The sequence below is a fragment of the Eptesicus fuscus genome, chromosome 15 (genome assembly GCF_027574615.1).
Source record: "Eptesicus fuscus isolate TK198812 chromosome 15, DD_ASM_mEF_20220401, whole genome shotgun sequence".
Lineage (NCBI taxonomy): Eukaryota > Metazoa > Chordata > Mammalia > Chiroptera > Vespertilionidae > Eptesicus > Eptesicus fuscus.
Genome location: NC_072487.1, coordinates 35,305,093 through 35,329,914, shown reverse-complemented (window position 1 = coordinate 35,329,914; position 24,822 = coordinate 35,305,093). Strand labels below are relative to the sequence as shown.

Below are 24,822 nucleotides of genomic sequence, written 5' to 3'. Positions count from 1 at the left end.
ATGAATGCATAAATAATTGGACCAACAAAATGATTCCTCTCTCTCTCTCTCTCCCCCTCATAAAAAAAATTTTTTTAATTGGAAAAAATGACTACCCATGTAAAATTTGGCATCATCAATCTACCTGAAGGTCATCCTGAAGGACAAGATCTTAGAAGAATTTGAGATTAAAAACATACTCAGCAGGTGGAAAAATATTAAGAGAAAACTTTTTTCTTAATGGTAGTAAAATACACTCAACATAAAATTTACCATTTTAAAGTATACAATAGAGAAAAGCATTGAAAACTAAATGGGAATTCATTTCCCACTGCATTTATAATACCGCTCATCTTTATGTGCGTGGTTTGCCCACAAGTAGAAAAGACGGCAAGTACTTTTCCTTTTTTACCCCTTATCCTTAGAAAATCCAAGAAATAGCCCTTCCGGACATTTTTATTAATCCCGCATGTGCCTTTCAAACAGCACAAGGAAACATGCTCGCTTCGGGGCTGGGCCTGGGCCTGGGCCTGGGCCTGGGCCTGGACACAGGGCAGTCACAGAGAACTGCTCCAGTGGGAGGAAGAATGTGGCTTCTCACCAGTTCTGGACACACTCTGCTGTTTACCAGACAAAGTGAGACAGTGGCGTGTGTGCAAAACATTCCCTACACAATGAAAGAGAAATAAAGGATAGTGTTGATTTTATTTGTACAGGCAGGGGACACATTTCCCTTCTCCAAGGATCAGCAGGAAATGTAGGCACTGGCTAAAGCAAGGCCATCTGGACATCCTACAAAGCAAGCAACAGGATTAGGGCCTGCCCCATACATGGTTTCTTTTATTACTTCCAAAGGTAAATAAACAGCCAGCCAATCAAGATGGGCTTGGCTATGCTTTTGGCCTTAATATGAAATGTTTCTACAGGTATCAGCTCGAAAGAGAACTTGCTTCTTTTAATTAACTGGTTTGCCTTTCAACGAAATCCGGTTTCTGCACTTCTATGACACCCTCATTTTAACTTCCTTTCATAACATTCCTGAAGTTTTTGACCTGCGTAGGAACCACCAGTAACAAGCAGCCATTTCTGATGCACACCATTATTGACTAGGGCCACCTTTCAATTAAGAGAAAACTTGGCAGGAAGAACTCAATTATATTCTTGGTTTGCAACAGTATTAACAAATATTTAAAATTATTCTCAGGTAACCTGAGTGAGAGCTAGAAAACTACAAAGTGTTACAAGGAAAATCCATAGGCAACTCTATTTTTGTGTTTGGGTGTCCATTTCTCTTTTATATCCTTTTTTCTTCATTTGTGACTATACTAAAAACTGAGTAAGCATGGGCAAATCTTTGCTGAGCATCTACTATGTGCCAGGCCGTGGGGTAAATATGCGCATGTTTACAAGTCCTCCAATCTGCATTTCAGCGACCTTGCAACTTTCAGCCAATTGGTTGGTAGCTGGTGGTTTGGGCTTATCATGTGACTGCACTGTTTGCAAAGTAGAATGCCAAAGAGCACAGCCCTGTTAACAGCCAAGAAAAAGTACAAAAAGGAGGGAGTTGGTGCTGAATGAATTCCAGGACATTTTGAAAACTGAATCATGACCTGACTTCCAATTATGTTTTAAAATGCAAAAGCAGCTTCTTTTTTTTTTTTTTTAAGAAAACACATATTGGGCCCAGCCAGCGTGGCTCTGTGGTTGAGCATTGACCTATAAACCAGGAGGTCACTGGTTCGATACCTGGTCAGGGCACATGCCCAGGTTGTGGGCTCAATCCCCAGTGTGGGGTGTGCAGGACACAGCCAATCAATGATTCTCACTCATCACTGATGTTTCTATCTCTCTCTCCTCTCCTCTCTGAAATCAATAAAAATATATTTATTGGAGTTTTATTGGAGTTTTATTCTCTTATAAGAGGAATTTATCCAAATAATTCATCAGAGGGTGCCAACCTTGCAGCGTCTCTTAGCGTATTTAAAATGTACAAACATTGATTCATGAGCAATTTTTTGAAACACATATTTGTCTAGTCAATTGCATAATTTTATTGCCTGACATCTTTAAATTTTATTTTATTGCTGAGAGTGTTACCAATGTCCCGTGAGTCCCCCCTTGAACACTCTGCAGTATTACAAGGACAGCAGGTCCTTGAGCAATACCATTTCTTTCAACCTGGTTTCAGTATAACGTTGATTAAAAAATAAAATCAATTCCGTAGGGGCCACTGTTTGCTGGAGTTGCATGTTCTCACCGTGTCCACATGGGTTTTCTCAGGGACTCAGGTTTCCTTCCATTTCCTCCCACATCCCACAGGTATGCACCCAAGGTGAATGGCGTGTCCAACTGGGCCAGTCTGAGTGAGTGTGGGTGTGGGTGTGTGTATGTGGGTGGCCCTGCTATGAAGGGTGTCCTGTCCAAGATGGTTCCCACCTTGCACCCTGAGCAGCGGAGATGGGCTCTGGTCACCAGGGACCCTGAACTAGAACCAGCAGTTTGGAAAGGAATTATCTTGTTTTTAGTAATCTCTCTTAAATGTCTGTATTGCTCACATTTATTTCTAAAATGTTTTAAGATGAGATGTGTTTTGGGCCTTTATTTCGAAGTTTGGTGATGTTTTTGTGACCAGAAATACACCACAGGAACTTAACTCGTGTTTATATCAATTAGCCTATGGTAATATTGGTTTCATTATACATCCTTTCACTTAAAGTTGCAATTCCAAAAACCTATCCATGACGTTAAGTAGTAATCAGAATACTTCTTGGAAAGAATGAGACAGAATTCTTGGGAGAAATATTGGCTTCACTATTTAGTCTACCAGCCCAATAGAAATCGCCAGTCAGAATGCTCATGGGCAGATGTCCCTCCACCTGACTTCTCACCACTGCAGGGAGGGGACGTACTAGTTTTGGGACTCAAAGTCCTTAGGAAGATCAGAAAGTTCGAGGTCCAGCCGAAACCGGTTTGGCTCAGTGGATAGAGCGTCGGCCTGCGGACTCAAGGGTCCCAGGTTCGATTCCGGTCAAGGGCATGTACCTTGGTTGCGGGCACATCCCCAGTGGGTGTGTGCAAGAGGCAGCTGATCGATGTTTCTGTCTCATCGATGTTTCTAACTCTCTATCCCTCTCTCTTCCTCTCTGTAAGAAATCAATAAAATATATTAAAAAAAAAAAAAAAAAGAAAGAAAGTTCGAGGTCCAGAAAAAGCAAGTCGGCTACGATGAAAGGCACTTCTCTAGCTGCTTGCTCCTCCAAGTGTGGTTCATGGGCTGAACCATTAGCATCACTTGGACCATCCATTGGGCTCACCTGAGCTGGCAGCATCACCTGGACGCTTATTAAGATGCAGACTCTCGGGCCCCGCCGTGACTGCAAAATTAAAATCTGCACTTTACCAGAGTGATTCTTACGCACATTAAAGTTTGAGAAATAGGACACTGAGGTGCTGCTGAAAGATTGAAAACTGATTAATAAAATGAAAGTAGAAGAGAACCCATCCTTAGTGAAGGATAGTAGTATGTCCAAAGGAAGGCTGTGTCAGGTGACAAGGGAGTCTAACAAAAAAATGGGGATCAGCAAAACAGTACTTCGTCCATGTGTATTCAACGTATTACAGATACAAGACCTTGTTGCCTTGTGCCCAATGCTACTTTCATCAGGCTTAAGAGAATGTCTGTTTAAGAAAAAAATAAAAGAACATTCACCTTCCTTTAATAGGATTATGATGGAATGAATAATTTGACTTCTGTTTCACTCTTTGGGGGAATGAGGAGAAGCTGAGCTGGTTCTACTGAAGGTACTTATTCCAACTGCTGGAAAAGAAATGAACAGCCCTGGCCGGTATGGCTCGGTTAGTTGGAGGGCGTCCTGTGCACTGAAAGGTTGAGAGTTCAATTCCCAGTCAAGGTACATGCCCAGGTTGCGGGCTCCATCCCTCATGGGGGTGCATGTGGGAGGCAGCCAATTGATGTTTCTCTCTCTCTCTCTCTCTCTCTCTCTCTCTCTCTCTCTCTCTCTCTCCCTTCCCTTCCTCTCTCTCTAAAAGCAATAAAAACATTTTTTAAAAATTAGTAATAATTTGGCAATCAATTCACACATCTGAATCATGTGAGTTTGTGTAGGATGAATCCCTTCATGAATGATCTTGAGCCCGAAATTGAGAGCATCCAGTTGCTGTCTGAGGACCAAGCCCTTGGTCATGACTCAAATGAGGCTGAGTTTCATACTTGTAAAATGTGAAGGCTAAATGAAAATTGAGGAATGGTAAATATACAGGCCACGTGTTGCAGCTCTCCAATTATACATCCAGAACAAACATCCCTCAACAATTGTAACATTCCTTTCCTGCTAAGCCCGGACTTGACTTTCAGGGTCCTCCCTAACTTGACTCTCTGAGCAGTCTACACATCAGCTGGCTCTGGCGTGCCATATGAAACCTATTTACCTCCCTGACAAACGTTCTTCCAGCTCTAATCGTCCATCATTCTCTGGCAAAGGTCCAGGGTTACAGTATGTCCAATCTCTAGGGGCCACTCGAAGAATCACAGTTTGATCATTACAACATGTTTTCCATACCCCCCGGGAAAGAACATTAACCCACATGGACTCTCCTCGAGTCACCTCCATACATATAAACACTCCTTTTACGTTTTAAGAGAACAGTAGCATGGTAATAACAACATACAAGAATAAGTAATAAGAATAATGCTGCCCAAGGTTCCATTCTAAAGCATCCCTAAAATTTCGGAGAGAAATATCTCATTTATTTCTAATAAAAACTACCTTTGACAGATGGGAAGAAAATCTACCTCAATCACACACCTCAACAGCAGCACTACTGACATCTGGGCTGGATAATTCTTTGTTGTGGGGGACTGGCCTGTCCATTTGAAGATCTCTGGCCTCTACTTACTACATATTAGTAGCACTGCCCCCTGAGCTATAACAAAAATGTGCCCAGACATTGCCAAATGGCCCTGGGGGGCAAATCCCTCCACCACCACCATGCCCTACTTCCACCCCAATTGAGAACCTAAATAATGACAGTGATTTTCTTAGGGAAATGAGACTATGTGTGATTTTTCTCCCGTGTTTTTATGCATTTTCTAAGTCTTCCATAATAAATGTAATTTGCTTATATGATTTTTTTTAAAAGATAGTGGCTTTCTACTTTTTAAAAAGAAATATCATCAGGCCCTGGCCGATGTGGTTCAGTTGGTTGAGCATCATACCTTGCAACGAAAGGCCTCAAATTGGATTCCTGGTTAGGGCCCATGCTGAGGTTGCTAGCTCAATCCTCAGCTGGGTGCATGTGGAAGGCAGCCAGCCGGTCTCTCTCTCTCCCCACCGCCCCCCCCCCCCTTTTTCCTCTCTGTCTAAAAAGCAATAAAAACATACTTAAAGAAAAAGAAAGAAAGAAAAGTTACACAGATTCCTTGAGTTGATCCTTGGGTGAGTTCTAATGTGTGGCTCATTCAGTTTTGAAACTTAGATCCATTCCCTAAAAACACCACCACACAGGCACCTAAAACTAAGTTTCTCATCGGGACGTCAGGGTTTGAAAAAGTAAGGATTGAGGCCTCTAACCACTCAGAAAAGCATGTCTAACCCCTTCTTCAATGGGGAAAATCATTGGGGCTTCAGAAAAAGATGTGAAATAAAAGCTGCTGTTTCAAGTAAAGTATTTGCCTGAAACAGTCTGTACATACACCTCAGTCAGAGATGCACTTGCATTGTAGAAAAAAAAAAATAAGACACATTTACTCCGTCTTTAAGAATTGCTATATTGCTAGACCACGGAAAAATTTTCAAAATCAGGAAATTAAAATATCTAGATGTAAAATTCTACTCTAGACTTCCTCTTCTTGGCCGTTGCACCCGGAATTTCCTAGAGTATTATTACCATTAATTTCACTACTGACTATTTTTAAATCCGTATGGGAGGCCACATCCGCCAAGTTCTCAAGGAAGAATTCAACATGTATTGCCCTTCTGACAGAGATGACCCTTTTCTCCATCTAGGCCCCCAAGCACCCACCCAGCACCCCCTGGCCTCCCCTGCTTACCCGGGGTGCTGCCACAGGTTCACGTGTCTTCTGCTCTCAGGTAGAAGTTCCCTTTTGTTAAGAGGGGTGATACCAACTGCTGCTTCCAGAATAGCCATGTATTTTTTGTACCTCATCTTCTCTCTCTCTCTCTCTCTCTCACTACTAGGTCTTGCAAATTTCACTCCCTGTTCAATGGAAGCAACTGAAGTAATCTGCAATACTGGGAGCGGGATGCCGCTGTGCTTTTAGATGCTCGCTTTTAGATGCTCGGTGATTCCCCAGTCAGAACTATTTATTATACGCTCGGTGGGGGGTAAGGGTGGGGGCCAGGCTGAGGCCAAACCCCGGATAAATAATGAAGAGGCTCACTCAGATTTCCCTGCAACGTCAGTATTATATAAGGCTACAGAATTTTGAATAAAGCACTAATGAAAATGATTTGCAGGACGACCGTGGTTCTAAACACAGCAATCTACTACGGTACGCTCCCCAATTAATCCGCACATAAATCTTTGAGGCAGATAATCCTTCAAGTACTAATGGCGTAGGAGGTGACTTATCTCAAGGTCTGGGAATAATTGGTCCAAAAAGCCTGCGCGCCCCTGGGTGAACTAAAACCAGAAGCAGATTTGGCTCGTTCTACAGAAACCTCCAACAGGCTGCACTCTGACAAATGAAGGAGGTCCAGTCGTCACGTTAGAGCAATGCGTTTCTAAATGCCTGAGTCAACAGCAAAGATTAATTCACTGAGAATCAATTCTCTTTTGGGTTGTTTTTTGTTTTAAATACCTCTGGAACCCAACATGGGTGAGCTCTGCTAGCATGAAAATATATTGTTGGAGACGTTCAGAAACTACCACCCTCCCCTTTTTTTTTTGTAAGTGTCTCCCCGCAGCTTTGAGGACCTTTCTGGACAGCTTTCCGTGGGGTAAAGTTGGATGATCGTCCAGCATAGGGGCCCACCTAGTGGATCATAGTACACATGACCTAGACTGGGTCGACCAGTCTTCCCGGGAATGAAGATGGGACATTCAGAGGAAAATGCCCTCTCATTGGAGTTGCTAACCAGGGCTGTTATGGCTCTTGGCGGTCATGTTTCCCATCATGTAGAGAGGGCTTATCATTAGTAGCTGAAAAAAAAAACACAGTACCAATGGCAACGTGACGTCATTGAGTTTCTGGGTCCAGCTATACCTAAAGGCCACTGGCCACTGTCATCCCAGGAGCCCCAGGTACCCTTTAATTAAGCTAATAAATGGGCATTTGTGAAACTTAGTTTTAGTTGCATTTCTGTCACTCTGAAGGAGTTCTCACCTATACACCTCCCTCACCAACTTCTTCAAGCTTTTCCCCCCCCATTTAATATGCTATAGGAGTTGTGCTGCTCCTTGTCTAAACACTCATATATACAAAGGAATTAAAACAGAAGAGGGAGTCATTACATAGTAATTTTGATTAACTTAGATACCCACAATGAGTAAGTTTCTCAGACCTGCCCCCAGGCTCCCAAATCTTTTTCTTTTTTTTTTTTTTTTAATGTTTTTATGGATTTCAGAGAGAGGAAGGAAGAGGAAGAAAGGGATAAAACATCAATGATGACAAAGAATCATTGATCAGCTGCCTCCTGCACGCTGCGGGCATGTGCCCTAACTGGGAATCCAACCGTGATCTCTTGGTTCATGGGTCGACACTCAACCACTGAGTCACACTGGCTGGGCCCAGCCCCCAAATTCTTGAGACTTCTTCTACAGATTCTCTCTTTCCTCAATCGCAACTTTCTTTTTTCCCCCCATTTTTTTCTCTTAACCTGAATAAATCAGTGGTCTCCAAAGTGGGGAGCACATACCAACAATCTTTGGAGGGGGAGGTGGTGAAAAGAAAATATTAAACCACCTATTTCCTTTTTGTCTCTCAACCATTAAAATTTTAGTTTGACCCAGCCAGCGTGGCTCAGTGCTTGAGCGTCGACCTATGAACCAGAAGGTCAGGGTTCGATTCCCGGGTTGCGGGCTCAGTCCCCAGGAGAGAGCATGCAGGAGGCAGCTGATCAATGACTCTCTCATCAATGATGTTTCTATAGTTTGAGGATTTATGCTTTTAAATATTCATATGTACTTTGAAAACTAATATATATTAAATTACATTAAGGTGTACCATTTATAAATTAATATACTCATATACATGGTAGAGTTCAGATTGGAGTGTATGAGCAAAAAAGTTTACTAGTGCCCTAACCGGTTTGGCTCAGTGGATAGAGCGTCGGCCTGCGGACTCAAGGTTCCCAGGTTCGATTCCAGTCAAGGGCATGTACCTTGGTTGTGGGCACATCCCCAGTAGGGGGTGTGCAGGAGGCAGCTGATTGATGTTTCTCTCTCATCGATGTTTCTAACTCTCTCTCCCTCTCCCTTCCTCTCTGTAAAAAATCAATAAAATATATATTTTTTTAAAAAGTTTACTAGTAAAGGGCCCTGTCCCGGTAGCTCAGTTGGTTAGAGCATTACCCGGATACACCAAGGTTTCGGGTTTGATCCCGGGTTAGGGCACATACAAGAATCAACAAATTGATCTTTCTCTCTCTCTGAATCAATTTTTTTTAAAGTTTAAAGGTCAGTAACTTAAATAACCCTTCAATCGCTCCCTAAGCCTCAATTTATCTTCTAACAACGAAAGACCAAGAGCTCCCACTTCACTTGGCCTCGTTGTACAAATAATCTGACCACAATAAAGTGGTGAAAACAAGGGACAAACCATTTGGATTTGGAATATTCCATTTCCATAGTATTCATGAATATTACTCCCACTGGCTGTTCTACAAACAATTAGTACCAGTTAGTCACAGGAATTCTTGGTTGGCTACAGCTGCCACGGCTGGAAAAAAAAAACACTCCAATACAGCCCTCATTTAATCATACAGGAAGATGTAATTAGAATTACACAACAGGCTTTGTTCTAACAAATTGTATTTCTAATGACGCATGATAAAAATTATACAACTCTCAAATAAGAAATGAAGCCTGAGCTAAAAAAAAAAAAAATCCAGTTTAACTTGTTATCCATTGGAAGCTGTTTTACTACAGTGAAAGTGACACAATACTTTATAAATGGCATGTTTTAAAGTTCCATTTTCTATAGGAATGTTTTATGCATTTAACACACAACTCTTACAAAGTGACTCTTATCTATGATGATCTCATACAAAATTAAAATTGGATCTTTCATTAGGAAAAGAATTCTGCCCTAACAAATAACTAGAAAGAATCTGCTTTTCTCCCATAAATGAGATTGTTCGGTTTTCTAATTGATTTATGTATTCATTTTTTTAAATTGTCATCTTTGTAAGAACTCCTTCATAACAGTATGTAAGGACAATAACAGAGGAGGAAAAGTCTCGTCAAAATACCCCATCCAGATATGTTACTATATGGCATTCTCTTTATAATTCTAGATATTTCTTAGAAATGTGCATTGCTTTGATTAATCCTAGAAATTCTTTACAACAGCAACTCTCTGGTTAAAAATCACTTATCCTTTTTTTTTTCTCCAATTAATATACATGGCTCAAAATGTCTTTCTTGTCAGGATGCTCAAGATCTGTTTCTGAATGATTCCACTTGAACATAAAAATACACAAGCCAGTCTGACGTTCCCTTTGAATGGATTATTTCTACTTTATTTCTGCTGGAGAAACACAATGGGCAACCTTCTCCACTGGGTATTTTAACCGCTCCGGTGCTCTAGAAGTATAAAAATGGAAATGAACTAATGCCACAAACAGGCTGTTTCACAGGGTGTGGTCTGCTTTTCAGGGAGCTGGAAAAAGCCTTACTAAAAGTAGGAGAGCCAGGGAAGCAGCTCTTCCTCTTTTTCTTTTTTATTTTTTTTTTAAGTTCTATTACAAATACCAGATGACTTTATGCAAGTTATTTCATTGCCCTGCTTAATATCATCATGCATAATCTATATTTACATATTTGCTACTCTGGTGACCAATCAGAGCACTTAAGAAACAAACAAAACAGGCTACATTAAATAAGAGAATCATTAAAGAGTTCAAGAAGATTAGCTGTGGCTCTCCTGGATTCAAGCCCCGTAGCCCAAACTACAGTCATCCTCAAAACGCACTCACTATTGGGTTTAAACTGTTACCTCGAACTGCATGCCACCAAATGTGACACTCCACGCCTGTCTCCCACAGAACACAATCGCTATCTGAAATAACCCACTGCCCAGCCCCCAGCAGCGGACGCCTCTTGCCTTTTCCTGTTTCTTGCGTCCTCCTCCTGCTTCTCCTGGCATGGGACCTTGAAGCCACCCTCACCCGTTATGGTGGTGCCCAATCATACCAACTCCGTGCATGACATAAGGAAAGACAAATGGAAGGCTTGATTTGAATCCTACTGCTGCTGCTTAAAACCCTGTGACTTTGAACAAGTTACTTGCCCCCTTCAGAAACTATTTCATCCTCCGTACAACTGGAATAGGACCACACCACATGGGTGGTTTTAATAATAAATGAGATGATATATATGCATCAATGCATGTCATCTCCTCATCCCTTCCCTCCCTTCCTTCCAGCTCTCCCACCTGTCCTTCTGTTCCCAATGCCTCTTCAAGAATTCTTCCTCAATCCTCACTTCTCTACAGGCAAGAACAAGGTATACTTACAAACTTAACTCTCCTTTGCTGCTACAACTTCCTTTAACACAGTAAAAGAACCAGACAAGTCCAAGGCTGAGTGGTTCTGTAGGAAAAACAAAGACTGGGAAACAGAAGGGTATAGCGACTCGAGGGGCTAGAGTGACTGACAGAAACCTTTAAAAAAAGGAGAACAAAGAATCTTGGGACTCAGTTCAGGTGGTACCCACCAACTGGGGAGATTCTCCCTTACAATTTTCCCAGATTGTTAACCTCTGTTACAGAATAATTAAAAGCAAAAATTATTACGAACAACTATATGCCAACAGATTGGACAATCTGGAAGAAATGAATAAATTCCTAGAAACATACAATCTTCCCAAACTGAATAAAAAAAAAAAAACAAAAACAGAAAATCTGAACAGACTGATTACAACTAATAAAATTGAAGCCGTAATCAAAACAATTCCAATAAACAAAAATCCTGGACCAGATGACTTCACAGGTGAATTTTACCAAATATTCAAAGAGCTAACATCTATCTTTCTCAAACTATTCAAAAAAAATCCAAGAGGAGGGAAGACTCCCAAGCTCATTTTACAAGGCCAACTTTATTTTAATTCTAAATCCAGATAAAGACACTACAAAGTGAGAAAATTATAGGCCAATATCCCTGATGAACATCGATGCAAAAATCCTCATCAAAATGTTAGCAAACCGAATCCAGCAATACATTAAAAAGATTGTAGCCCAGGTAGCTCATCGATGAGAGAGAAACATTGATCAGCTGCCTCTTGGTGCATGGGTCGACGCGCAACCACAGAGCCACACCGACCAGACTGAAATCAGTTGCATTTTTATACACCAATAATGAACTATCAGAAAGGGAAATTAAGAAAACAATCCCACCCTAGTTGGTTTGACTTTAGTGGATAGAGTGTGGGCCTGCGGACCAAAGGGTCCCAGTCAATGGAGAGGAGAAGAGAAGGAGGGGGAGGGGGAGGGAAGTGGAGGAGGAAGAAGAATGAATTTACCAACAATACATCTGATAAGGGGTTAATATCCAAATTTATAAAGAACTCAAGCCCAGCTGGTGTGGCTCAGTGGATTGAGCGTCATCCCATGGACCAAGAGGTCCCGGGTTTCAATTCCTGGTCAAGGCACATGCCCAGGTTGTAGGTTCCATTTCCAGTAGGGGACGTGCAGGAGGCAGCCGATTGATGTTTCTCTCTCATCGATGTTTCTACCTCTCTCTCCCTCTCCTTTCTTCTCTGAAATCAATAAAAATACAAATTAAAAAAAAAAAACCTCATACAACTCAACAGCAAAAAAACAAACAATCCAATTTAAAAATGGGCAAAAGACCTGAATAGACACTTCTCCAAAGAGGACATACAGACGGCTAATAGACTTATGAAAATATGCTTAACATCACTAATCATCAAAGAAATACAAACTAAAACTACATCACTTTACACCTGTCAACATGGCTATCATGAATAAATGCACAAATGACAAGTGTTGGCAAGAATGAGGAGAAAAGGGAACCCTCGGGCATTGTTGGTGGGGATGCAGATTAGGCAGCTACTGTGGAAAACAGAATGTAGGTCCTTCCAAAAAGTAAAAATGGAACTACATTATGACCCAGCAAGTCCACTTCTAGGTATATATCCGAAGAAACCCCAAACACTAATTCAAAAGAATATATGCACCCCTATGTTCATTACAACATTATTTACCTATGGAAACAATCTAAATGTCCATCAATAGATAAATGGATAAAGAAGAAGTGGTGCATTTATACACTGGAATATGATTTAGCCATAAAAAGAAAATGAAATCTTGCCATTTGCAACAACATGGATGGCCCTAGAGGGTATTATACTAAGTGAAATAAGTCAGTCAGAGAAAGACAAATACCATATGATTTCACTTTTATGTGGAATATAAAGAAGAAAAAAAAACAACCAAAACAGAAACAGACTCATAAATACAAACTGAGGTTGCCAGATGGAAGGGGTTTGGGGATTGGTGAAAAAGGTGAAGGCATTAAGAAGTACAAATTGGTAGTTAAAGTACAGGAAGGTAAAGTACAGGATAGGAAATACATATTATAATATTATTATAATAGTCAATAATATTATAATAACTGTATGGTGCCAGGTGGGTACTAAAATTATCGGGAGATCACTTTGTAAGTTATATAACTGTCTAATCACCATGCTGTACACCTAAAACTAATATAAAATACTGAATATCAACCATAATTAAAAACTTAAATTAAAAAAAAAAAAGATGAGCTGTGATTGTGAGGATCTGGAAACCCACAGAAAGAGACGCAAAGCCCTTGAAGAACAGCAGGAAGACCCACGCTTCTTCTCAAAGCCAGATTCTGTCCCTTGGAAAAAGAATGCATGATCGTTGACTTAGAGCGTGGGAGGCTGGACAAAACCCTCTGAGAACAGAGGCTGCAGACCCGAGACAACGACACTCAGCCGCACCAATTCAGGGAGAAGGCAACATGAATGACCCCTTTTTACAAGGAGGAAATGAAGGCTCAGCGTTGAGAAACCTGCCCCAGATCATACAGCCCCTGAGCGGCAGAGTCAATATTCAAGCTACGATTCTGTTCTAGTGGCTTCCAGAGTGAGTGCCCCTGCATCTGATGACCCACACAGAGCATTTGCTCCCTGATCCCTGGGCAGGGGGGTGCTGAGGTGTCATACCCTTACCCTCAGACCCCCTCCCTCCGGGCTGCAGGCTTTCTCTTCCTTCTCCTCCTGGTCCCCAAATCTGCTGTTTTCAGTGGATCCAAATGTGGAGTTTGTGGCAAAAAACTCTTTCTCCAGGAGGCCCTACCACTACCATCACCAAGCTGGCTTCCCACCAATGGGTCACTGTCCTTCCATCTTCCCCCTCACAGGCTGGGTTTTTCCCTCGACACCCCCATCCAGAAAATGAAAGTGAGTTACCTCCGGGAGCCCCTGAACTTCCTCATGACCCTAATGGTCAAGGTCCTGAAATGCCACAGGTTTTTAAGTCATTTTGTTTTACATTCTCCTATAAAATATTTCTAAATTATCTATATTTATTTTCAGTTTAAAAAATTCTTTTTTATGTAAATGGTTCTATTTTTTCTCAAAGTACATCTTGAGAGTATTATATATTTTAGGACACCTGTTACCATCATTTAGTTATTCTCATTCTATTATAAACTCTTATAAAAATATACAGTAAATTTTAACTTAATGAGTCAGCCCACTATTCCCTAAACAATATATTTTTTGTGAGCACTTCAGCCACCAGACACATTTGAAATAGCAAAACACTTCCCTCTGCCAATGGTTCAATACACTATAGTTAAAAGAAAGGTAAAGAGAGTCTCTTGTTAGTCTCAACCAATTTTAACTGACTTCAAAAAAATCATGTTTTTACAGATCTGTCTCCCTCGGTATTCTTTGTTGACCTAAATGGTAGGTATGATGTCATATTTATCTTTGTATATCTAATGTCTCTCCTGGCTCAGGAACGAACATATAATAGACACCCAATAACATTAGGGTTTGCTTCGTAATTAAGTCAGCAAGGTGTAATGGCTAAGCTCCTGCACCCCAGAATCAGACGCCTGCATCTGAATCCCAGCATCACACTTACTTAACTGTGTGACCTGGGCAAGGCTTTTAATCTCACCAGGACCTCAGTCTCCTCATCAGTAAACAGGGGATAATAATAGCACCTACTTGTTAAGGTTGTGGGAGAATCAAAATAACAAATATATGCAAAACCCCAGAGTTCCATGCTCCCAAGTGGACCACTTTGACCTTCCAAGTGTCCACTTAGATCTCCTCGTGGTCCTTGCCCTTTGGCAAGTGAGGTATGGTAACCTTTGACCTGCCTTTCTAGCCCCACCGGGAGGATTCCTGGTGTGGCTTCCCGCCTGACCAGTCCTTCCAGCCTCCGGAGGATAACCGCACACTGCCCAGGGCATCGACATTTGGACCACCCATGTCTCCCTGTTCCAGCTCCCCTTGCACCTGCTGCTGGACCAGACTGTCTTCCTTGAGTCACTTCTCAGTATCTAATTATATGTTTGTGTTTGGCTGTTTAGCACCTATCTTCTTCTCTAGACTGTAAGCTGGGTTCTGAAGGCAGAGGCCTATTCTGCGGACATTGCATCCATTTCCTGTTGCCTTTTCTTTCTAGTCCAACCTAACACTCATCCATTCCTCCTCTCCCTGGGCTCCTCCCTATCAAACACCCTGATGGACGTTGGACATACAAATAACACGAACCATCTCTGCCCAAGAGAATCACCCAGTCTAATGGAGTGACAACTAACTGCAACCCAGCATAGAGATGTGAGTGACTGTGGGACAGGAATGTGACAAAGGAGAGAGAGGACAATCCTGTGTGAGGATCTTAGCATGGAAAAGCCTTCACAGAGGAGGCACTTGAGTTAGGCCTCAATAATATGAGTAAACATTTCCTAGGCTGACAAAAGGCCTCTCAGGAAGAGGGAAAAGTATTGTCAAGACGCAAAAACAGTGAACAGTGTTCTCGGACCAGTAAGCAGAGCGAGCTGGCAGGAAGGCAGTGCAGGGCTGGAGGGAGGCAGGGGTGCCTTACACATTAGGCTCTGCACAGAGTGTGTGTGTGTGTGTGTGTGGGGGTGGGGGTGGCAGATGCCGTTCCCTCTGGCTAACACACCCTTCCTAGATGTCACCAAACCATTATTTAGTGAACATGCCCACTGTGCCAGCCAGTGAGGTAAGCGTTCTACATGCGTTACCCTCTATCGTTCTCACATTAACCTTAAGAAATGGAGGTAAATTCTCCATTTTCAGCTGAGGAAACTCAGGCACCACGTGACTAAGTTATTCTGCCTGGGCCACACAGGTAACAAGCAGTGGAGGTATGATTCCTGCCCAGGTCACAAAATGCATGCCTGCTCCCACCTACTAAGCCTGGTGCCCTGTGGCCCTTAGCATGCCCTCATCACAGGGAAATGTAATTGCCTCTTTGCTTATTTGTCTCCCTGGAGAACGTGGGTCTCGTGAGGGCAGAGACTTTGCTCCGCTCACCACTGCATCCCTAGCACCTGGCACGGTGCCTGGCAGAGTACAGGCATCCACAGTGCATGAATGCATGAATGAGCAGGGCTGTGAACTCTGCCGACGTGTACTCTCGCCCTTCTCTGTCCCTGTAGTAAAGGAATGCCACCCAGCCTGAAACCAAGATCTATCTGAGTGCCAATCCCAAGGCATGTCTGCCCTCTCCAGCTTTGGTCAGAGGGAGGAAAACTGAAGCAACAGCCTCACTTCCTATCCCCCTCCACATCCCCATCTGTGCACACACACAAAAAAAATTAACATCCTTTGAAAGACCTGCTTACAAGGTTGGCTGGCATCTGGGAATTGGGATTTGGAGAAGGTCCCCACCATTCCCAGGACCGGTAAGTGTGGCTCACTGACCCTAAACTATTTGCACAAATAATGTAGTTTATGATAAACCTGCTTTCGTTCTGGGAGTCTGAACTTTTGTAACATACTATGCAGAGGATGCCAAAGTAGTAAGTCCCCAGAATACACGCTAGGCACTGAGTCTTCGTGAGCTTCCCTGGTTGACAACATTTCACACGCGTTGTCATAACTCGCTGCTGTTGGAATTAAGCATGCTCCATAGGGCTCCACTGGGGGAGGACGCTGGGAGCTTGCGCCCGGTCTCCTCGGATCTCATTCAGTGTGCTTTTCCCTTTGCTGACTGCACCGTGACAATCACAGTGGTGAGTACAAACTTCATGTGTGACCTTCGTGTGATTCCTGCGGGTCCCCCTAGAGAATCACCAAAACCGGGGGTGGTGTTAGGGCTCCCAGACACTGTGTCTCCACAGAAGCAGGATGCTGAAATACTTCTTCTCTGTCCAGTCCTGTCCAATAACCAGAGACTCACTCCCAGGGCCTGCAGGGGCCAGGCAGGAATGGAAAAGTGTGCAACCGGCTGAGAGGCATTGGGGACAACAGGAGAGTCTAAAGTAGCCAGCCACAGCCCGGCCGGTGTGGCTCAGTGGTTGAGAGTCGACCCATGAACCAAGAGGTCACTAGTTTGGTTCCCGGTCGATCAGGGCACATGCCTGGGTTGTGGGCACCAAACCCAGTAGGGGACCCCCATGCATGATGTTTCTCTCTCATCGATGTTTCTATCTCTTTATCCCTCTCCCTTCCTCTCTGAAATAAATAAAAACATATTTAAAGTAGGCAGCGGCTCCTCAGCTCCTGACACCAGCAAGTCCCAGGCAGAGCCGGGCAATTAGTTTACAACCACAGGTATTAAACCCTTTCCCTCTGCTAATAACAGGTGCCCCCAAAGGATAACAGAGAACACCCGGGGCAGGCTTTGCCCTTTCCCCAAAACCCAGAGAAATGCCTTACATCCTCAGATACAATGGGGATTCCTTTGAAATAGAATATACAATAAAATGCGGGGGTGTTTGCCCCAACTTTAGAAACCACAGCAAGAGTGAAATAAATTTCAGAGGTCCCAACAGCAGTGGGCCACCTCCCTTCTTGGATTTCTTTTCTGTAGCAAACCTGACCTTCATAACTGTCAGCACCCACTCTCGGAATCGGCTTATACAAGTTATGCTAAGGAGACTAGACACGGGGCAGCACAGATATTAAAGCTATTAAGCCAGGCAGGCATCCGCAGGAGAGGAGGAAAACTAAAACTCGGCGGTCGCTGCTTGCACAAAGGGCTCTGGCTTCTGGTTTACAAAGCTCGGCTTGGCTCCAGGTTGATGATGATTAGCAGTGACAGGCAAGAGGAGCAGAGTGGTGCAGTCAGGACTCCAGGACTGTGGCCTCTGGACTGTCCTATGAAGGAAAGTCCATACGTGACCCCTTGGCCCCAAACCGCACATCCCAGAACCTGGTAATGTGACATCCCAGAACCTGGTAATGTGACCTCCGTGAGTGATGGGAAGGTGAGGCCTGCACAGCTAGCAAACCGAAATAAATCTCCAAAGAGCAATGGACTCAATTTACATATTTAGTTTTCTTCTAAAGCACTGGAACTAGGGGTTCTATTCAAAACTGATTTCCTCTTTATCTATCTAGTCTTTTCCTCAGAAAATAATTTTTAAAAATCAACAAAAAATGGCCTAGTAAATAAGCACATGAAAAAAATATTCAACATCAGTAGCCATCAGAGAAGCATGACTCAAAATCACTTCACACCAACTAGGATGGCTAAAATAAAAACAGACAGTAAGTATTGATGAGAATGTGGAGAAATGGGAAACTTCATACTTGCTGGTGGGGCTGTAAACTGGTGCAGCCACTTTGGAAAACAGTCTGGCAGTTCCTGAAAATGGTTTCCACCTGTAGGCATGTACCCAAAAGAAATGAAAACATATGTCCACATAGCTTGTACATGAATGTTCACACAAGGGTCAATCATAATAGCTGAAAAATAGAAACAACCCAAATGTCCATCAAGAGATGAATAAAGCCGAAACCGGTTTGGCTCAGTGGATAGAGCGTTGGCCTGCGGACTCAAGGGTCCCAGGTTCGATTCCAGTCAAGGGCATGTACCTTGGTTGCGGGCACATCCCCAGTAGGGGGTGTGCAAGAGGCAGTTGATCGATGTTTCTCTCTCATCGATGTTTCTAACTCTCTATCCCTCTCTCTTCCTCTCTGTAAAAAATCAATAAATATATATATATATATATATATATATGTATGTATATACATATATATATAAAAAGAGATGAATAAAAAAAATGTGGTATATATATGCAATGGAATATTATTTGATTGAAAAAAAAGAATAAAGCACAGATACATGCAACAATATAAACCTTGAAAACATTATGTTAAGTTAAAGAAGCCAGACATACAGAACTTCAGGTTGTATAATTCCATTTATAGAAAACTAGAGGCCCAGTGCACAATATTCGTGCACTTCGGGGGTGGGGAGGAGAGGGCGGGGAGGGGGAAGCGGGGAGAGGGGGTCCCTCCCAGCCCAGATTTCGAGAGGGCACAGGCCAAGCCAAGGGACCCACTGGTACACAATAGGGGTCAGGAAGGGACATGGGAGATTGGCCAGCCGGGAGGGACCCCGGGAGGGCTCCAGGGAGTGTCTGGCCCATCTCACTCAGTCCCGATTGACCCCAGCAGCAAGCTAACCTACTGGTTGGAGCATCTACCCTCTGGTGGTCAGTGCACATCATAGAGAGCCGTTAAGTGGCCTTAGCATATCATTAGCATATTATGCTTTGATTGGTTGAACAGCCGACCAGATGACCGGACACTTAGCATAGTAGGCTTTTATTATATAGGATGTCCAGGATAGACAAATCTATAGACAGAAAGTAGATTAGTGGTTGCTTAGAGTGGGGGATGCAGGAAATAGGGATTTGCCAGCCAAAGGGTGGAAGGGGTTCATGGAGGAGTTTTTTTCTTTTTAGGGCAATAAAGATGTCCTAAAATTGATTGTGGTAATGACTGCACAACTATGTAACTATACTCAAAACCAATACGTTGTACACTTTAAATAGGTAAATTGCATGGTATATGAATTACATCTCAATACAATTGTGTTTCTAGTTTTGTTTTTCTAATCCTCACACAAGGATATTTTTCCATTGATTTTTAGCGAGAGTGGAAGGGAGGGGGAGAGACAGAGAGAAACACTGATGTGAGAGAGACACATCAACTGGTTGCCTCCCATACCAACCTAGGTTTGTGCCCTTGACCAGAATCGAAACTGGGACCCTTCAGTCTACGGACCGATGTTCTAAACACTGAGCCCAACCAGCAAGGCCAATTGTGTGTTTCTTTAAATGGCCTAAATCTAGAAGAGAATTGCAAACAAATTCAGTTAACTAAAAAGTGTTAGGAACCTCACATTGGGAGTTCTTCTGTCTCCTTTGCACTGTAAATGTCCCCCAAATGACGATAAAGATAGCTTTTTATTATCACTTGACAATTTACAAGCACTTTTACAAATAAGGTCCTTTTGAGTCCTTGATATAATCTTAGAGGAAGATAATTATCTTCCCCTAATGTTATACTCCAGGATGTGGTAGCTCCACATTTATGAGGTTCACTCCCTCTCACAGTTGGCTGGTCAGGGTAGATGTCAGTTCTTCCTGTGCCCTTGCTCCTACACTGCGTAGCATCTCGGGGCGCCACATAGACACTATCAAGCCAATATGCAGAGATGGCACAGCCGACCAATCACATTGCGGAGAATGCCTTATTTTTCTAGGAGACGGACATTTATGCTACATTCAAGCCAAGTATATTCTAACTCAGTGGTCGGCAAACTCATTAGTCAACAGAGCCAAATATCAACAGTAAAACGATTGAAATTTCTTTTGAGAGCCAAATTTTTTAAACTTAAACTTCTTCTAACGCCACTTTTTCAAAATAGACTCGCCCAGGCCATGGTATTTTGTGGAAGAGCCACACTCGAGGGGCCAAAGAGCCGCATGTGGCTCGCGAGCCGCAGTTTGCCGGCCACGGCTCTAACTGATCACTCGTCAGAGGTCTTGTGGTAACAGGGAAAGAACCCTCTGTTCTTTTGGAATTCAGTTTTGGCTCACCTTCTTATGTGCCTCAGGGCCTAGTGCATGCAGTATCTGATGTTCCAAAAGATATTAATGAATACGTAGATTCTCAGGCATCAATCAGCAGGCAGAGACTTAATATTCTACATGGAACAACCATGGAAAGAACCACGGTCTAAAGTAGGAAGATGCAGGTTGGCTTCAGTTTTCTCATCTGTAAAATGAGGGGGGAGAGAAATACTTCTCCCACTGTCATTGTAAAGATTTAATGAGAATATATCTGAAAATGCTCGATTCACAATAGGCACTCAACAAATGTTCGTGGGTGCTAAAATGAAATAGTCTGATGCCTTGATCTCTCCTATGGAGACCAGGGGGTTCTTCTGAGAATTCTAAACCTCAGATCTCGAGAATGGTGTTGACTGGATTTGCCAAACCTGAAACAGTAACTACCTAATTTTAAGGAAGACTTCATTATTAATTTTATTTCAGGTTTAATATAAAAGTGTGTTCTCTTGTATCTCCAGATTAATTTTCCAATATCTTAGTTGAGTGTGTGTGAATGAGTGTGTATTTGTTCACCAAATGAAAGATTGAACGAGGTTGCTATTTCGGAAGAAAACATAGTGGACGAAGGAAAATCTTTTTCTCTTTTGCCTTACTAGAATGGAAAGGAAATAACTATCCAAAATTCTGGGAATGCAAGAATCTCCCGAAGTGGGAGAATTTTCTGCCCCAGTCTTGCCTAGTTGAATGATCTTCATTCATCGTTCAAAAGGACTTTTCAATCAAAGGAAACTGTAAATTCCTTCCTACAAGCTGATAGGCTCACTGTGATGAAAGCTGTACTACAAGAAAAGTCAAGAGTCTTAGAGAAAAAATAATACGGGAACAATTTGAAGAATCTGCCACTATTTGGCTATTTATTAGATCTTTCCAATATCCCTGGATAGCTTGTGTATTCCAAACCGCATTCCTGATCTGTAACAATGACTCTCTTGGATCCTAAAACCAACCATCATTATTAGTTCACCCAGTCACATTCATGGTCTCACCAAAAAGCATGTCCTCAAACCACAAGCTGGACAATTTTAAGCAGATGCAAGCAGATGACTTTCATTATTACAAGGTTTTTCTAACTCATACAAATATTTTTTACAACTAGAAATAATGCGGTTAGACCATTAGACTAATTTACCATTAAAGCAGAAACAAAATAGTCTGGGGGATTTTAGACAATTATTTCAAATCTTTCTGAAATCTTGCTATCCCTCCTCCTATATACCAAGCAACAACTTTTTTTTTCTCCTTAAGGTTTATTCTGACTGCTTTCAAAAATGAGTTTTATTATTTAAAAAAACAAACAGAACTAAACCCAATATAAACAGACCATCGAAAATAAAGCCAGTTAAAAGCAGGGATAGATGTTACTCTGCATCTATGCTTAGCTAATCAGTGCAGTTTGAACCCTGGGTTGCTCCAGTCCTTTCCAGCCAAACCAAAAAGGAAACCCTCATGGTCAGGGCTGTCACTATTAAAAGCACATGCACTCTAAGAATCTGGAACCAGCTGCCTTGCCCAGGCCAGTGACGAAGGGATCAACAAATATCTGTTTATATTCCCTGTGAACATGCTTTTACTTTTGCTTTACATTCCTAATCAACCTTTTCTGTACCCTACGAAAAATATTAGCAGTCTCCAGAAGCTCAGGGCCTGGGGAGAAGGGGACATGGGGTGTTGTTTACCCGGGACAGAGTTTCTCCTTGTCTTGATGGAAAAGTTCTGAAAATGAACAGTGGTGATAGTTGCTCAACCTTGTGAATGTACTGAGTGCCACTGAACTGTACACTTCAAAGTGGTTAAAATGGTAAATTTTATGTTGTGTATATTTTATCCTGATAATACCAGAAAAAGAATGAAAATAAAAACTCACAAGCTAGTATGCTAACCACAGGTCCAAATACTGCAAGGAGCCTGGCAGGCTGTGACCCACCAGATCTAATGTGTTTGTCCTGGTCTGGCAACAAGGTTCAAATGCAGGACTGGATGAAAATGTATTGTACAATCACCTCCTTACCCCGGACAGAAAACTTAAGATTGGTGCTTCTGAAACATTAGCAAGCTAACGATCCCGTGTGCATCTTGATTCAGCAGGTCAGGGTGGGACCTCAGAGCATGTATTTTAGCAGGTCCCCAGATGATGCCGCTGCTGGGCTGCGGACCTCACTGGAAGCAGCACTGCCCAGGAATGCCACCCAATCAGTCTAAATCTAGAACCAGGTCCTCTCACAGGGACGCACAGAGGGGTTGATCTTTCAAGCCAATTGGCTAGAGACTTAACTTACCAACCAATCACCGTTCGTAGAAATGCGTTGAGACACTTGGCTAGAAGGCCTGACTGAAGAGGGCTCCCAAGAGTACCCACCCACCCACCCACCCAGCCACCCACCTCGGGGACTAGGAAGCAGCTACCGGGGATAAGTGACGGGAGGAGAGACGCCACTCCGCAGAAGCCCTCCAGCCCGACTTCAAAACAGTCTTGAAAATGCCCTTCCCCAAGCTCGAAGAATGCCTGGAATTCAGTGGCCTTGATCCAACATAAAGACTTCCAACTCCGTTTGGACCGAGTTCCCCTATACCAGAACCTTTCCCTGCGGCCCCAGAAAACGGACAACGCCCAGCGAGTTGACAAACTCAACCCCCCACCCCCTCACCAATGAGTCAGAAAGTGCAAATACACAAATCCATAAATGACACGGGGTCTCCAAAGTTCTGCGGGGCAGGGGCACAGACCCCCGCTCCCGGCCGGGGCTGCAGGGGGCCTCCCAGGTGCGCAGTTCCCAAGCCCCGCGCGGGCCGGCAGCTCCGGCGGCCTCACCTGCTTCCAGCTAACCCTGGGCCCGGCCCGCGGAAACCCACGGCACCAGCTCCTGCCCCTTCCAGATAACATCGCCACGGCTGGCAGTGCCAACAGAAACTCGGAGGCCTTTTAAACGCGGTTCAAGGGGAGCGCACCAGGAAGTGAGACCGCTCCCAGCCCTTGGAGGAGAGGGCGCGGGGCCAGGTAGGAAAAAGAAAGTGGCCCCCAGACACTTGTAGTTGCCCCAGGTGCGCGCTCAAACCCGCTTCCAAACGGCTCCCCCAGACAAACCCTAAAATACGCCGCCGTCCCCCGGGGGGTGGGGGGGGGCATTGGGGAAGCCAAAGTCAGCCAAGCATCCCCCGGAAAGGAAAAAACTCAATCCTCAATAGAGAGGAGCTCAAGGAAATGGGAGTGGGGAGGGGACGGACGGGCAGGAACTCGCCTTCACTCGCGCTGCCCCTCACCTCCGTCCACACGACGGATCGAGAGGGCAAGCGCCCCGCCACACCCCGCAGATCCCTCCCGGACCAAAGTCGGGGCAGGAGGAAGGGTCCCCCCGGCGTCGCCAGAGCCCGGGCTGCGGCGCCTGGCGCAGTTCTTTCCCCGCCGCGCGGCGGGCGGCACCGGGACGCGCTGCGGGCGCCGCGGGGCCGGGGAAGGAGAGGGAGGAGGGCGCGGTACTCGCCTGCGGGCGGGTGGCGTCCGCGGGCGGCCGAGGCGGGCGCCGGCTGCGGGTGGCTCCGGTCTGCGCTGGGGCGCGCTCCCTCGCGGCGCCGGCTGCTGGGCCGCTGTCCCCGGCTCCCCGCGCGCGTCGCTGGTGGCGCCTCGCCCGAGCCCGAGAGCAGGAGGCTGCCCCGGGAATGGGCGGGCGCAGTTGGCCTCCGCGGCCGCTCCTGTGTATTATTGTGACTCAAGCTATTTCCTGTTTGGAGGTTTGAGAGAAATAAAAATATATATCCAAGTTTGGGGGGGCAGAGGGAGTTGGTCAGCGGCGAGCCAGAGAGCGGCGGCTCAGACGGGACGAGGGTGGGCAGCGGCTGTCACCTGCTTCCTCGAGACACGGAGGGAGGAGACGCAGTTTTTTGTGGTTTTTTTTTTTTGTTTTTTTTTTTGCAGCGTTACTTTGGGGTGTCTGGAAGGACGGGGATGTGGGGCTCCCACACGCCACCCAGCGGTGGGGCAGGGGCCGAGGCTGCAAAGATCGCCTAGTCACTCCGGACAGCGCAACGCACTGCCCTACCTCTTCCCTTCTCTGCAAAACTGCCCTGAGCTTTCCTCCCGCCCAGGGCAAGCGGAATGCGCTGTGCTTCCTTCTTAATTCGGGCCCAGGTCGGCTTTCTAACCCTCTGCAGGGCTGTGCTTTTGGAAGAGGGTAGCTCCGGCCATTGTGTGTGCGTGCGTTTGGGTGGCACTGGGGCCTTTGTCTGGTTGGCGGGGGTGGGTGGGAAGCAGGTTAATGAGGTCGGTGGAAAGTTAACTTTTGTGATCAGCTTCCGTTCCCCTCCCCCACCAGCCTCACCCTTAGCCAGGATCACAGGGTCTGAGGCCCCAATCCGGAAATACCGGTTCCTCCCGCTGGGACAATAGGTGAGGGCGGGAGCGCTAACCCCAGAGTCCGCTTAGTCACCGCCGGAATCCCTGCCCTGCCGAGAGCAGAAGCTTCCTAGTGTCCAAGCCTGCCCCGGGCAAGCAGGTGCTCCTTTCACTTCATCTTGTTTAAAATCC

General features: G+C 44.4%; 1 protein-coding gene across 1 annotated transcript in view; it reads right to left on the bottom strand.

Moving 5' to 3' along the window:
* Positions 1-23,990, bottom strand: part of TJP2 (tight junction protein 2) — a 110,374-nt gene extending 86,384 nt beyond the window's left edge. Inside the window, exon 1 of the mRNA XM_054727341.1 lies at positions 23,783-23,990. The gene's annotated coding sequence lies outside the window, so the exon portion shown is untranslated. The remainder of the gene's footprint in view (positions 1-23,782) is intronic.
* Between the last annotated feature and the right edge of the window lie 832 nt (positions 23,991-24,822).